The 12,220-nt window shown below is 41.7% G+C and overlaps 1 protein-coding gene across 8 annotated transcripts in view; it reads left to right on the top strand.

The window, feature by feature from the left end:
- CLOCK (clock circadian regulator) overlaps positions 1–12,220 on the top strand; it is a 119,089-nt gene that overhangs the window by 54,593 nt on the left and 52,276 nt on the right. For 6 of the 8 annotated variants that reach the window (XM_059721750.1, XM_059721754.1, XM_059721751.1 and 3 more), the window contains exons 3-4: positions 5,026–5,246; positions 10,763–10,874. The gene's annotated coding sequence lies outside the window, so the exon portion shown is untranslated. Of the gene's footprint in view, positions 1–5,025; positions 5,247–5,896; positions 10,497–10,762; positions 10,875–12,220 lie in introns of those variants that run through there. The other 2 variants (XM_019481243.2, XM_059721749.1) reach the window with 2 other exon arrangements.

The following is a 12,220-nucleotide window of genomic DNA, read 5'->3' as shown; positions in this document are numbered from 1 at the left end:
TGAACCCAGCATTCATTCCTGCCTGTGGCAGGGGGTCAGGCTAGATGAACTGTTCAGGTGCCTCCTGACCCTAGCTACTGCGAAGTCATGAAGGGCAGGTGTCTATGTGGGTGCAAGGCTAAAGCTGGATCAAAATCCTACTTTTTGTATTTGAACTAATTTTTGTACCTGAAATAGTACAAAATCATACTACCTACCTACATCCTGATCCACTCGCTGTACCAGGATATTGTTTGTGAGAGTCCATTATATGTTGACAAGTGGTGCAGAAAATTCTGTAGATAGGAAATAAGACATTTAAAATGTTTAAGTTGAGCACAAAGGATGTAAAGTCATGAATTTAAAGAAGAAGAATTTCAAAAGCACAGATATTAATTGAGAGATAAATTACTAAAAAGAAGTAATGTCAAAAGGATCCTAGGATTGAGTGGATAACAAACTTATATGCTTACAATGCAAGATGGGAGAAATGCAAATATAGACTTAAAACCATGAAATCATATCCCAGACGAGCTAGATAATTTCTGGGAACCTCTATTAGAAGAACGTGACAAATTGGAGGCAATCTAGGGAAGATGAAACAAAAATGAATAATAGATTTCAAAGACTGACAAGTATTTGAAATGTTTAAATATTGAAGAGGAGGAGGAAGAAATCTGTAAGACGCTTATTTCCTCCCATTTTCCTCGTATTAAAGGAAAAATTCAGGTTAAATTCTCCACAAGAAAATCTGGTCTGTGATACTGGAGAGCAGCAGTAGGCAAACCCTGGCACGTGTGCCAGAGTGTGGTATATGACGACATTTTGCTTGGCACATGCTCCTCGGTGTGTATGGTGGGGGAGCTGCAAGGGGCCCTGTCCTTGTAGCAGTGCAGCCCCTGTCTCTTCCCTGCCGTCTGCAACAAACCAGGCCAGGGCTCCATGGACCCCAGTGCAGCTGCTTCCAGCCTCCCCATCACCTGCTGCAAGCAGCCCAGGCTGTGTAGCTAGTGGCAGGGACCTGCCCAGAGGTGTGGGCCAGCTGTGGCAGGCAGCCACGAAGTTACAAGCAGCTTCACCAGGGTCTGTGGAGTCCCGGCTCAGCTTGTTGCTGGTGGTGTTGCCCTGGGGGGTCAGGCCAACTCTCAGGATTTCAGTATTGCGCTGTTAGACAGGAGGGTGTGACACAATTGCACACATACAAAACACAAATCAATTAGGTGCATATACACACGCACTACCAGCTCAGGCACATACACATTCAAACCAGCCTAGGCACATGCATACTTATCACCAATGTAAGCGCATATACTATACACTCCAAAAGTTAGACACAGATCACTAATTTGTATATCATGCACATGTGTGTGTGTGAGGGCGTGCATGCGCATGCACGCACGCACACACACACACACACACACACTAGCAACTTAGATATACACACATTTAAAATAACCAGTCTAGGTTCATGTACACCTATCACCAGTTTAAGCCCATACACACTACACACACCACATTTAGACAGAATCAGTTACCACCTACCAACACCTGCACATCCAATACACATACGTGGATTACTAATTCATATACCACACACACACACACACACACACACACAATGATATTTATATATGTGTATATATATGTGTATTTACTAATTTACACACATGCCACCCACCTACACATACACACAGGTGAGTTTTTAAGTTGGGTGGGACTGGAGCCAGAGCTACGGGGGAGCTGAAAAGGTAGGTGTTGGAGAGGGAAAGTGGGGCTAAAGTGTGGGTGTTAAAGAGGGGCTCTGGGTGTGGGGGAGCCAGAGGATGGCTCCGGGGCAGCTAGAGAAGTTGCAGAGTGGGGCAGTAAGTGCTGGGAGCTGGAGAAAGGCTCCAGCTGCTGGAGAAAACCACAGGAGCTGGGAAGCTGCCAGGGGGGAGCCTGAAAACAGAGAGACGGACAGCAGAAAATCATAGAAAAAGGAGCAGGAGAGACTGAAAGGCAGCAGGAAAGCAGAGAAAGGCAGCAGAAAGTCACAGGGAAAAGGCAGGAGTGTGGGAAGCAGGGGGACAGCAGAAAATCACAGGAAAAGTGGCAGAAGAGACTGAAAGGCAGCAGGGGCAACGGGAAAGCAGAGAAAGGCAGCAGAAAGTCACAGGGAAAAGTCAGTAGGAATTGAGAGATCAGGAAACTAGTGGAGAGCGGTGGGGGCTGGAATTGAGAGCGAGAGAGAGAGAGAGAATGAGGGTGGAATTTAAGATAAGGAAGGGACTGGGATTCAGTAAAACATGACCCAACTAGGGGTTGCAAATGACAGTGGTTTTATTGAACAGGGGAGATGGTGGCACAATGCCAAATTGCTTCCCTTACATCCACCCACCCATGCACACAATGGCAGCAGGGGTTAGAGAGGCTTGGTGCAGGGGCTGAAGTCCACGAGGAGAGAGAGACAGAGAGAGAAAGAGAGTCCAAATTGTAGGCGGAGGTGTGCAGGTAATATCTACCTATCCAGGCTGGAAAGAGTCCTTGTCCAGTAGGTGTTGTCTAGAGGGGGGTCGCCAGCAGTGCCTCTGGATGGATAGGTGGTGTGGCATGGTGCTGGTCCAGATGGCAGTGGCGTTCCCACTGGATCTGTCTTCACTGCCCCTTTTTATAGGGGCAGACCTTGTGTGACCCTAGTGACAGGAGGCATGCCCAGGCAAGGGTCAGCCCCTGGTGTACTGAGCATGTGTGCTCCATGCAGGGATTTGCAGTTTCTGGTGTCTGTAATGGTGAGAGTTGCTGGTTTTGCAAGGTCCTTTGTCTTTCAAATGCTGGTCTTGTCTCTGTTCCTGGGTGAGGTCCGTGGTTCCTGGGTGAATCAATGCGAGGTGATGGCCCAGTCATTACAGGCCATTCAGTAGAGGCCTGCTACCATTATATTTCAATCATTTTCAATCACACTCATTCATCGGAGAACCAATTTACATGGGAGGGGTACGTGACTCATACAGTTGCAACATGGGATGCCCAGGCAGAGGACAGAAGATGGATGCTTAACATATAAAATGGAAACTTGACATGACTTTGGTTCACTTACAAACACACGCCAAAACCATACTCTGTCCATATGAAACAATAAAAATCAGAACAAAAATTATAATAATACAATATACAACAGTAAAAATCAATACAAACCTAATAATAATACAGTATACAACAGTGGATATCCAAAACCAAAAACTTGCTACCAAAATAAAAATGTTTAAAGCTTATCCTACATCTTACTTATACTTATCTATAGGGAAAAGAGAGGGAGAGAAAAAGTCAGGAATGATTGGGGAAGGGGAGGGAATGCATTTTAAAATAAATAAAAGAGAAACTGGAGGTTTTGCTACAGTGACAAGTGCATGTGCACTTCAGGGTGGATGATGAGGAAGGGGCCAGGGCTGTACTGCCACAACAAGGATCAGGCCCCTTGTGCCTCTCCCACCCTCCGCCCCTGGCATGCCAATGTCTTATAAGTCTGTGTTTTTGGCATTCTGTCCAAAAACGTTGTCAACCCCTGCTGTAGAGTGCCTTCCCTGTAGTAGAATTGACTGGAGCTGGGAAGATCTTTCATCCCTAATGTCCTGGCTTCTGTGGGAATGTTCTTTATACTGACTTTCACATGACTGTCTCAACAGGTTTATCAGGCTTTGAGAATTTGTAAAGGTTTTTCCTGCTGTCAGTACTTTTAAATGATCTGTGCCTTTTGTTTCTTATTTTTAGCCTTTCTTCTTGAGTACGTGTTAAAATAACTTTGGTGACAAAGCCTTTTAATAGGATTTTTCTTTTCATCTCATTCCACACATGGATTTTTATTCTTATGAAAATATACAATAAGATATAAAAGCAGGAGTCTTGTCAGTCACAAATATAGAAAGAATTACACAACCAACATTACACAAAAACAAATTGATACAGTTTAGGCCAGTGAAATATTAGAGAAAGTTATTGGAAATAGAACTAATTTAGTATTTGGTACAAGCATTTAGGCATAATGATAGGAATCATACATCTGTCACTTTCACTCTTCTCCCTTACACATGGTGGCTTCCAGGCTTTTGTTGGCTGCTGCCACTGGAAGGATTTTTCTTGTGACCACATGCTACAACCAATAGGTACATAAAGTGCAACAGAGCTAATATAATTTTAAGTTTGTGTTTTGTGGGTTTCATTGGTCGTCTGCACAGTTTCATGTCTTATTTAAAATATTGTATTCTGTCCTCTTTTTTCCTTTATTGAATTTCTTTTTCTAATTGCAAAACTCATGTAGTTTATTAGCCTCAAAAAATCTGTACGACTTTCTTTGTCACTTGCAACTTTTTTCTGAATAGGCTGTCTTCAGACTTTTCCTTCACTTAGGATCTCTTGCAGCTGTTCATGTTTTCCTTACAACTTGATCCCCTTAAATCTACTTAAAATTCATCTTCTCACCTGCTCACTACCAGCGATACTTTGATCATCAGTAATCTCACATCTTTTATCATTAGGGATGAAAGATCTTTCCTGCTTCAACCAATTTCACTACAGGGAAGATACTCTTCAGCAGGGTTTGTTCTTGTAGAAACTTCATCAGTAATCCTCCTTTGTCATGTCCACACTTACGGTCTTGTCTGAGTCTATTTTATCACTCTCGAAAGCACCTTAATTCTTGTAGGTCTAATTCAAATCATTTGTTCATTTACTTATTTTGCCTGGCACACTGAAAAGTTACAGGCTCCCCATCATATCACTGGATGTCCATTATTTATTTTATTTTAAAGAAAGAGGCTGGAATGTCAGCTTTTAAGTTGAGGAATCTTAACAGGCTTTGAAGGAGAGGAGCAAAAAGGTCAGTGACAGCAGCAGGAAGGACCCTTATTTACCTCCTACAGCACAGTGCTTCTGGAGCTGCTAGTAAAGAGACAGTATGTCCTACCTATCTGCAGGTATTTGCCCAAAGTTTCAGCTTCCATGGTATTTTTGACTCAGTTCAGCCATGAAAGAGAATGTGGCCAAGCTACCTCTGACTAATTTTTTTTGCAGAGGGAAGCAAAAAAGAAAAATAGTTAAAGACATACCCAAGAAAAAGCAAGAAGGAAGAAGAAGCAAAAGAGGGAGAGCTTGGCAGAAAACAGAAGAGATGGCAGCAACTCTTATGAGCCATGGCAAAATATGCGATTGCCCCTCCATCCATCTGCTGCAGTGAGATACTCCATGAAAAGGTGGAATATTAGTATAAATTACAAATAGCAGCCTTTTTTCTCGTAAGTAGCAATTATAAATATATCTCTATCATAAAGATGGTTAATGCTGTTGTAGTCAGATAAAGAGTCTAGCTCTATTTCTGACTGTCACTGACTCACCATCTGACTTCAGACAAATGCCTTTACATACTAATACATTTGATGTTTGCAATCCTAAGAAAGTTACTGAATAAATGCAGAATACTATAATATACAACAAGATTGATTCTGTAAAGTCATAAGAGGATCTGTTAAATCATTAGCCTGTTTCTTTATTAAATTACAGTTGTGTAATGGAGACCAGGAAGAAGCCAGGATACTAGGAATTGCTTCTGTTTTAAGACATAAAAACCTTTTAAAAAATCAGAAAACTAGCTGGCATTCAGAATATATTAGAAACCTAAATTCTACTTTTTGTGGTCTTTCTTGGATGAGAATCTTAGACCCACTGCTATTACAGCAAGTCACAATGGATGATTATAATTGTCCCTTCTGGCCCTAATCTTTGACAATAATGTTTTTAAATGAAGCAATTTATGATAGATTTACAGGAGATACCCGCAAATGGTGAAATCCACGAATACTGATGGGCCTCCCCATCAGACCCCACAATGGCCCCCTGCTTCCCCCTCTGTGCTCCCCCCCCCCCCCCCCCCCCCCCACTGTTCACAGGGCTTCCTTGCAATGCCTGGGGACCAACCCCTTCCCTCTGAGCACCGCTGCGGCTGCCGCCAGGGGCAAAGAGGCCACTGCCGTCTCCATTTCTGGCGCTCGCTGTCTGCCCGCCTCCTGGCTCTGCCCTCCCCCATGAATATTTGAATCCACAAATCTAGAATTTGCAAATACTAAATACTTGAACAAGACCATCAGTTTTAAATGTATTTTGTTATTTAGTGCTACAGTAAAGTTCCAAAGACACACATCCTTTATTCACAAAATATATATGAAATATGTAGAGGAAATGCAAGCTTCCCTACACTGCCTCATTGCTTTTCAACCCTCTTGTGGAGGGACTTTTGCTGTGAGTGACATTATTACTTAACCGCCAGACTGGGTTAGTTTGAATTTGATTATGAACCTTAGTAATGTCAATTTTAATATTAATTATGGTGGTAAAACCAGACCACCATTTCCTTTGGCCTACATAACTGAACCCCATTGTCAGGTGGTATAAACTTTTATGTTTACGCTGAACCAGCTTTGACTGGTGATTTCCTTGAGAGACAGTTCCTCGTTTTCTCCACCCAGTCATTCACTGCCTTTCTGTCCACTGCAGGTCATAGAAGTGTGTTGCAGCATTGTCAACTCTCTCAATTTTGCTGAAAGTCTGGAAATACTGCATGTTTTTCTTAGTCTAAGCTGCTGGAATCAAGAGATTGCATGAGAATCTCAGTTTTCATCAAAAAATATTATCACTTGTGATTGCAGAGAAAAACTTGAAAACCTGCCCTAATTGCACACTAAAAGTTCAGAAACTTAAGACAAATAAAAGCAAACTAATATTTAAAAAAAATCTCATGAGTTTAAGCTGGTCTCATAATTTGAGACACCACTCATGTCTGGCAATACTGAGGTTGTGTAGGTGTCCAGCCCCTTTTGCTAGCTTTCATATGCATACCATTTCTACTGACTAGAGCTCTCTGTGGTTTTGGTTTTCAAAGCTTTTCCACTGTGATTAGCTTTTCTTTTAGCTTTGTGTGTTCAGTTACCAGTTTGGTCTTTAATTCCCTCTCTTGAAATACTCTCTTCAAGTGTTCCTTTAACTACCTTTTTACAATACTTTTTTTCAGACATTATGCTCTATGGCTGTGTGCTGTTTAACTTGAGTGTATTCCTAGCAGTGAAGGAGAATTATATAAGCTGCAAATACAGGATGTAAAATGTTCTTCTTTTGAGCTGTCAGAACTTGTGTGAGGGTTGGCAGAGCTCTCATCCTCCAAACAATTTAAAAACATAGGTTTCATTTTACATCCTCTGTAATCTAGGCTTCCACAGGGCTCTTTGTGACTATTAATGTTTACATTTATCAAACAGAACAAAACTGTCTAAATGCGAGATGAGGGTTTAACCATCTAACAAAAAAGTAGGTCAATGGGCTAGCAGGTTATTAGGCCAGAAAAGAATGAGTGGGTTCACTGAGTCATGCTGTAGTTGTTTTTCTTCTTTTGGCAGAGCTCTCTGCTCTGCTTTAATTTAGTGTGTTAATTTTTTAAAAGTGGTGATTAACCATTTAAAAGCTTTCCGTAGCTATAGGGAGAGCTTTTTAATGAATCTGAAATGTACTTCTTGTACTTTTTACTTGTGTAAAAATAGAAATTTTTAAACCGTTAGCAAAACACAGGGCCAGTAAGCAAAAGTGAAGCACAGAAATTTTGAGTAATTCTTTCCTTTAGAGAAAAGCAATATTTTTCTTAGTATATATTCTAGTTAAAGCATTGTACAGTGCAGTAACAGAAAATAACAGTGCAGTGCAACATATAGTAAATAATTTAAAGCATTCTGTCCTAAAGATAATAACATGTAAGGCTATGTCAGATTTCCCCTAGGGAGCACTTGCATCGGATCCCTGACTTTGTCTAGTCTGTTTATCCCATGAAGCCAGCCCCTGAAGAAAAGTGATATTAATATAAAAACCTGGTAGACTCGAGCATTAAATCATTCATAGTGGTGCAATGATATACAAGGCACTGATCTTTTCAAGCAGACTTGTCTCACTGTAGAGGCAGGTAGAGGAGAGGGACAAAGGAAAAGAACTGTGACCTGACTTTACCAGGATCTACTCTTTCCTCACGAAACTGGGAAATTGGCTTAGCGGTCACTCCCAGAGAGTGGTAGTAGATGGGTCGGTATTGACCTGGAAGGATGTGGGCAGTGGGGTCCCGCAGGGTTCGATCCTTGGACCTGTACTCTTCAATATCTTCATCAGTGACTTGGATGTGGTGTGAGGTGTACTCTGTCCAAGTTTGCAGACGATACTAAATTGTGGGGTGAAGTGCACACTTCGGAGGGTAGGGAACAATTGCAGGCAGACCTGGACAGGTTAGAAAAGTGGGCAGTACACAATAGGATGCAGTACAACAAGGACAAGTGCAGAGTGCTGCACCTAGGGCGCAAAAATATCCAGCACACCTACTGGCTAGGAAGTGACCCTCTCAGCAGCATAGAAGCAGAAAGAAATCTCACAGTCATAGTGGACTCCGAGATGAACATGATTCATCAGTGTGATGAAATCAACAGCAAAGCTAACCGAACTTTATCATGTATCAGTAGAAGCATGACAAATAATACTTCCCCTCTATGCAGCATTGGTCAGGCTGCATTTGGAGTACTGCGTCCAGTTTTGGCTGCCATACTTCAAGAAGGACGTTGATAGACTTGAGGGTCCAGAGGAGGGCCACTCATATGGTTAGAGGTTTACAGGACAAGCCCTATCAGGAGAGACTGAGGGACCTGAACCTCTTCAGCCTCTGCAGGAGAAGGCTGTGAAGTGATCTTGTAGTCACCTCCAAATTCATTAGGGGAACACAACAAAGGATCGGAGATGCTCTGTTCACCAGGGCGCTTCTTGGGATAACAAGGAACAATGGTCACAAACTGATAGAGAGCAGATTTAGGCTAGATTTCAGGAAAAATTTCTTCATGGTAAGGGTGGCCAAAATTTGGAATGGGTTTCCAAGGGATGTGGTGCTCTCCCCTACCTTGGGGGTCCTTAAGAGAAGGCTGGATAGGCATCTGGCTGGGGTCACCTGACCCCAACACTCTTTCCTGCCTAGACAGGGGGTCGGACTCAATGATCTGTTGAGGTCCCTTCTGACCCTAGCATCAATGAATCCGTTAAACCATTTGCCACATCTGCAATTTGAACAAGCAACTATCAGATTGGCTTCCTCAGTTATCTGTAGACTCACTGATGACTTTCCTATTTACTGGAAGACTGTCCTCCTTGTACTGAGGGACTGTTGCCACCGCTGATGAAGCCAGCCCCAGGCATGGGTTCTAGGGTGGGATGAGCCCCTGGCTCTTTTCAGCTAAGAGATGTGGCTGTTCAGTTCTTGACCCTCCCTGGTCGCACAGCATCTGTCCTCAGTTCAGCTTCTCAGAGAGGGAGATTTAACCTCTTCAGATTGGAAGAGGGGCACCCCAAAGTACCAAGCAGCAAAACAGTTTCTCTTCAACAGAGGCATTAATTGGGTAACTCCAGTACAGCCAGCAAAGTTCTTGCTCTCTCCAAAGGATTGAGCAGTACCTCTGTCTCCGGTTCAGTCTGCACTGCCTCTGAGCACTCGAGTTAGCTCAGCTGTCACTTTCTTGCTCTTAAGCAGAAACTCCCCAGTTCAGACCCTTCCCCTGTTGCTCTTATTTCATCCACATCCTCCAGTCTCTACATAGAGACACCACATCTTTTCCAGATGGTTGTTGATTGGAATCCACCTGATACATCAGCAAAGGCTGTTCAGCTCTGTGTTGCTGCAGATGCACCCTGTCTTGTCCGGCAGGTATGCAGCTATGGGTCTTATTAACCTTTTTCCCCTTATGTACAAATTAGCTGGAGAAACCAAGACATGCAAACATATTACAACATAAACACATTTTAAACCCAAAATACTACAACAAAACTAGTCTATCACAAGGGAAAGGGGAGGAAATGTAGAGAAAAGCCAGCACAGAAGGCTTGTTCAAGACTAAATGAACTCTGTGGGGAATACATTTGAACCAAAAAAATGATTGCATAAAGAGAATGAATGGTGGTAGTTGAGAGGCTGGTAGGAAAGGAGTAAGAAAGAGCAAAGGTAGGAGATAAGTTTTGAATAGTGACAAAGTAATTTTGGCCTCTAAAAGAAAAGCAGACAAATAGCTGTCTGAGGTGGTAGGAGAAATGTAACAGTGAATCTTTGCATGTCTTTGAGTAGACAACAGCATTCTATACATTGGAGAGGAACTGAGGTAGTCACCAGTGAGAGAAGGATATAGAGGTCAATGAGATCTTCAAGGAGTTTTAGGTAGTGGTGGCAACAGATGCTGTTTTGACTGTAGCAGTAGGCAGATTTGGAGATTGAAGTCAGGGCTGTTCAACCTAATGCTGCTTCCCCCCATCATTCCTGCTGCTGCTGGTGTCTTTGGGCTCCCCTTCCCTCCTCCTGCTTCCACTTCCAGTCCCAAGCCTTACGGTCAAGTGGGATAATCCATCGATTCACCTGCACGCTGTACAAGGGAAGAAGGGACTACATGGCCACTGGTTGCTCAGTAATTGGGCAGCCTGAGAGTTCAGAGGTAAGGATGATGATAAAGCTACAGAGAGGGGTAAAACTGAAATCTTAGACAAAAACAGATGTCTCTTCTTTTTCTCAGTATTCCAACTGTTGAAGAGGAGCACTTGTTCGATGCATTGTCTTAGCTAAATAGATTCAAATATTACAATTTAACAGGCAAAATATCACATATTTATAGATGATTAGACTAGAAGAGTATTTTGCTAGTATTCAAAATAAGTGGCTCTAGTCATTCTAACTTTCTTTTTTTTAATTCTTTCCATTTAGAGTTTTAATGTTCTTCTGTACAAGAGGATAAATTTTAAACCCCGTTTTTTGGAAGAATCAGTGTTTTATCCATCACATCACGGTTCAGTTTAACATCCCAAAAGTGTCAGAGGTAAAATTGCTCTTGTAATTGAGTTCCTGTGATTGTTAACTTTCATGAAAGCATTAGAGAACTTGATTTCAAAAGGGAATCAGTAAGGGTTTTGTTTCAGTAGGGGTTAATCTAAAGCACATAAAATTCAATTATAGCCTTTTCAGTGGTTTTAGCAGGGTTTTGCTCAGACCCATAGACTCAGAGTTGAAGGCTCAGTATTTGGCAGATTTGAATGTAAAGAGCCTTGAACCGGAAAGCAGATTGACTTCTGATTCTTAATATGACATGTCTTTTCTGTAGTCTGGGAACTTATGGGTACCAAATTTAGGCTGAAAATGACATAAAATCTGCATGTGATCCAAAGTCAGGTGAAGTATATATTTTTATAATATTGAAAGCATTTTGTTATTATGGAAATGTTGACTTCTGATTCTGCATATTGAAAAGGTCAGTCTTGTCACAGGTGAGATCTTTTTGTGCTTAGCTATTCAGGCATTAGTTTCTTTTGTAAAGCACTAGAGTACTATGTGATTTACTAGTTTACAAAGCTGATGTAATCTTTGATCTATATAATGTTGAATATCAAATTTGTTGAAAGCTAATTGTATGATTAATTACATAATTAATGCATAGTGTTCAGACTAAGGGAACTGCATTTACCTTTCCTTAGCTGTTGACTAGTTGGTGATTAATCTGTCTTTCTTGAACTCTACATTTTAATTTCATGCTGTTACTGGAAATAGTTTGCTTTCAGCAGTAAGCAGGTTTTTTTTAATATTACACTTACATTATACACATAGTGAACATTTTTGTTATGTTTGAATAAATACATTACTATATATACTAAATTATTTACTTCCCTCATTAGAATTCCATTGGGTGTGCGACTAATACTCCTGTATACAACTTTATTTTCATAGTGTTCAAATAACTTTACAAATGTTATTCTAACATGTTATTCTACTCTGTACAGTACCTCATGATAATTGCATTTTTTTAACACGTTACCTAACTTCAGGGGTTTAACATCTTTCCCAAAACTGGATGAATGGCATAAGACATTTGGGACATTTGGACAATACCTGGGTGATCTCAATCTGGAGAAGGCACTGGAGCCTTTCCCTTTTGTTTTCAGCTCCTCCTGGACTGGGAGAAGCTGCTCCTCCAACCTTTCCCAGACCAGGCTGAACCTGGTCCCAGGAAGGTGTTAGGGAGCATTTCCCAAGTTCTCTATTCCTTCTGGTCCCCAATTAAACAGTGGGGAAGTGTACAGGCATTTAGTCTCCTGGGAGATACTCTCCCAGGATTGAACTATACTTGGTTGGGGATGGGTTATTTTTCTCCTTGAACCATCATTTTTGTTC

Source organism: Alligator mississippiensis, chromosome 2, assembly GCF_030867095.1.
Source record: "Alligator mississippiensis isolate rAllMis1 chromosome 2, rAllMis1, whole genome shotgun sequence".
NCBI lineage: Eukaryota > Metazoa > Chordata > Crocodylia > Alligatoridae > Alligator > Alligator mississippiensis.
This window is presented reverse-complemented; position numbering and strand designations above follow the sequence as displayed.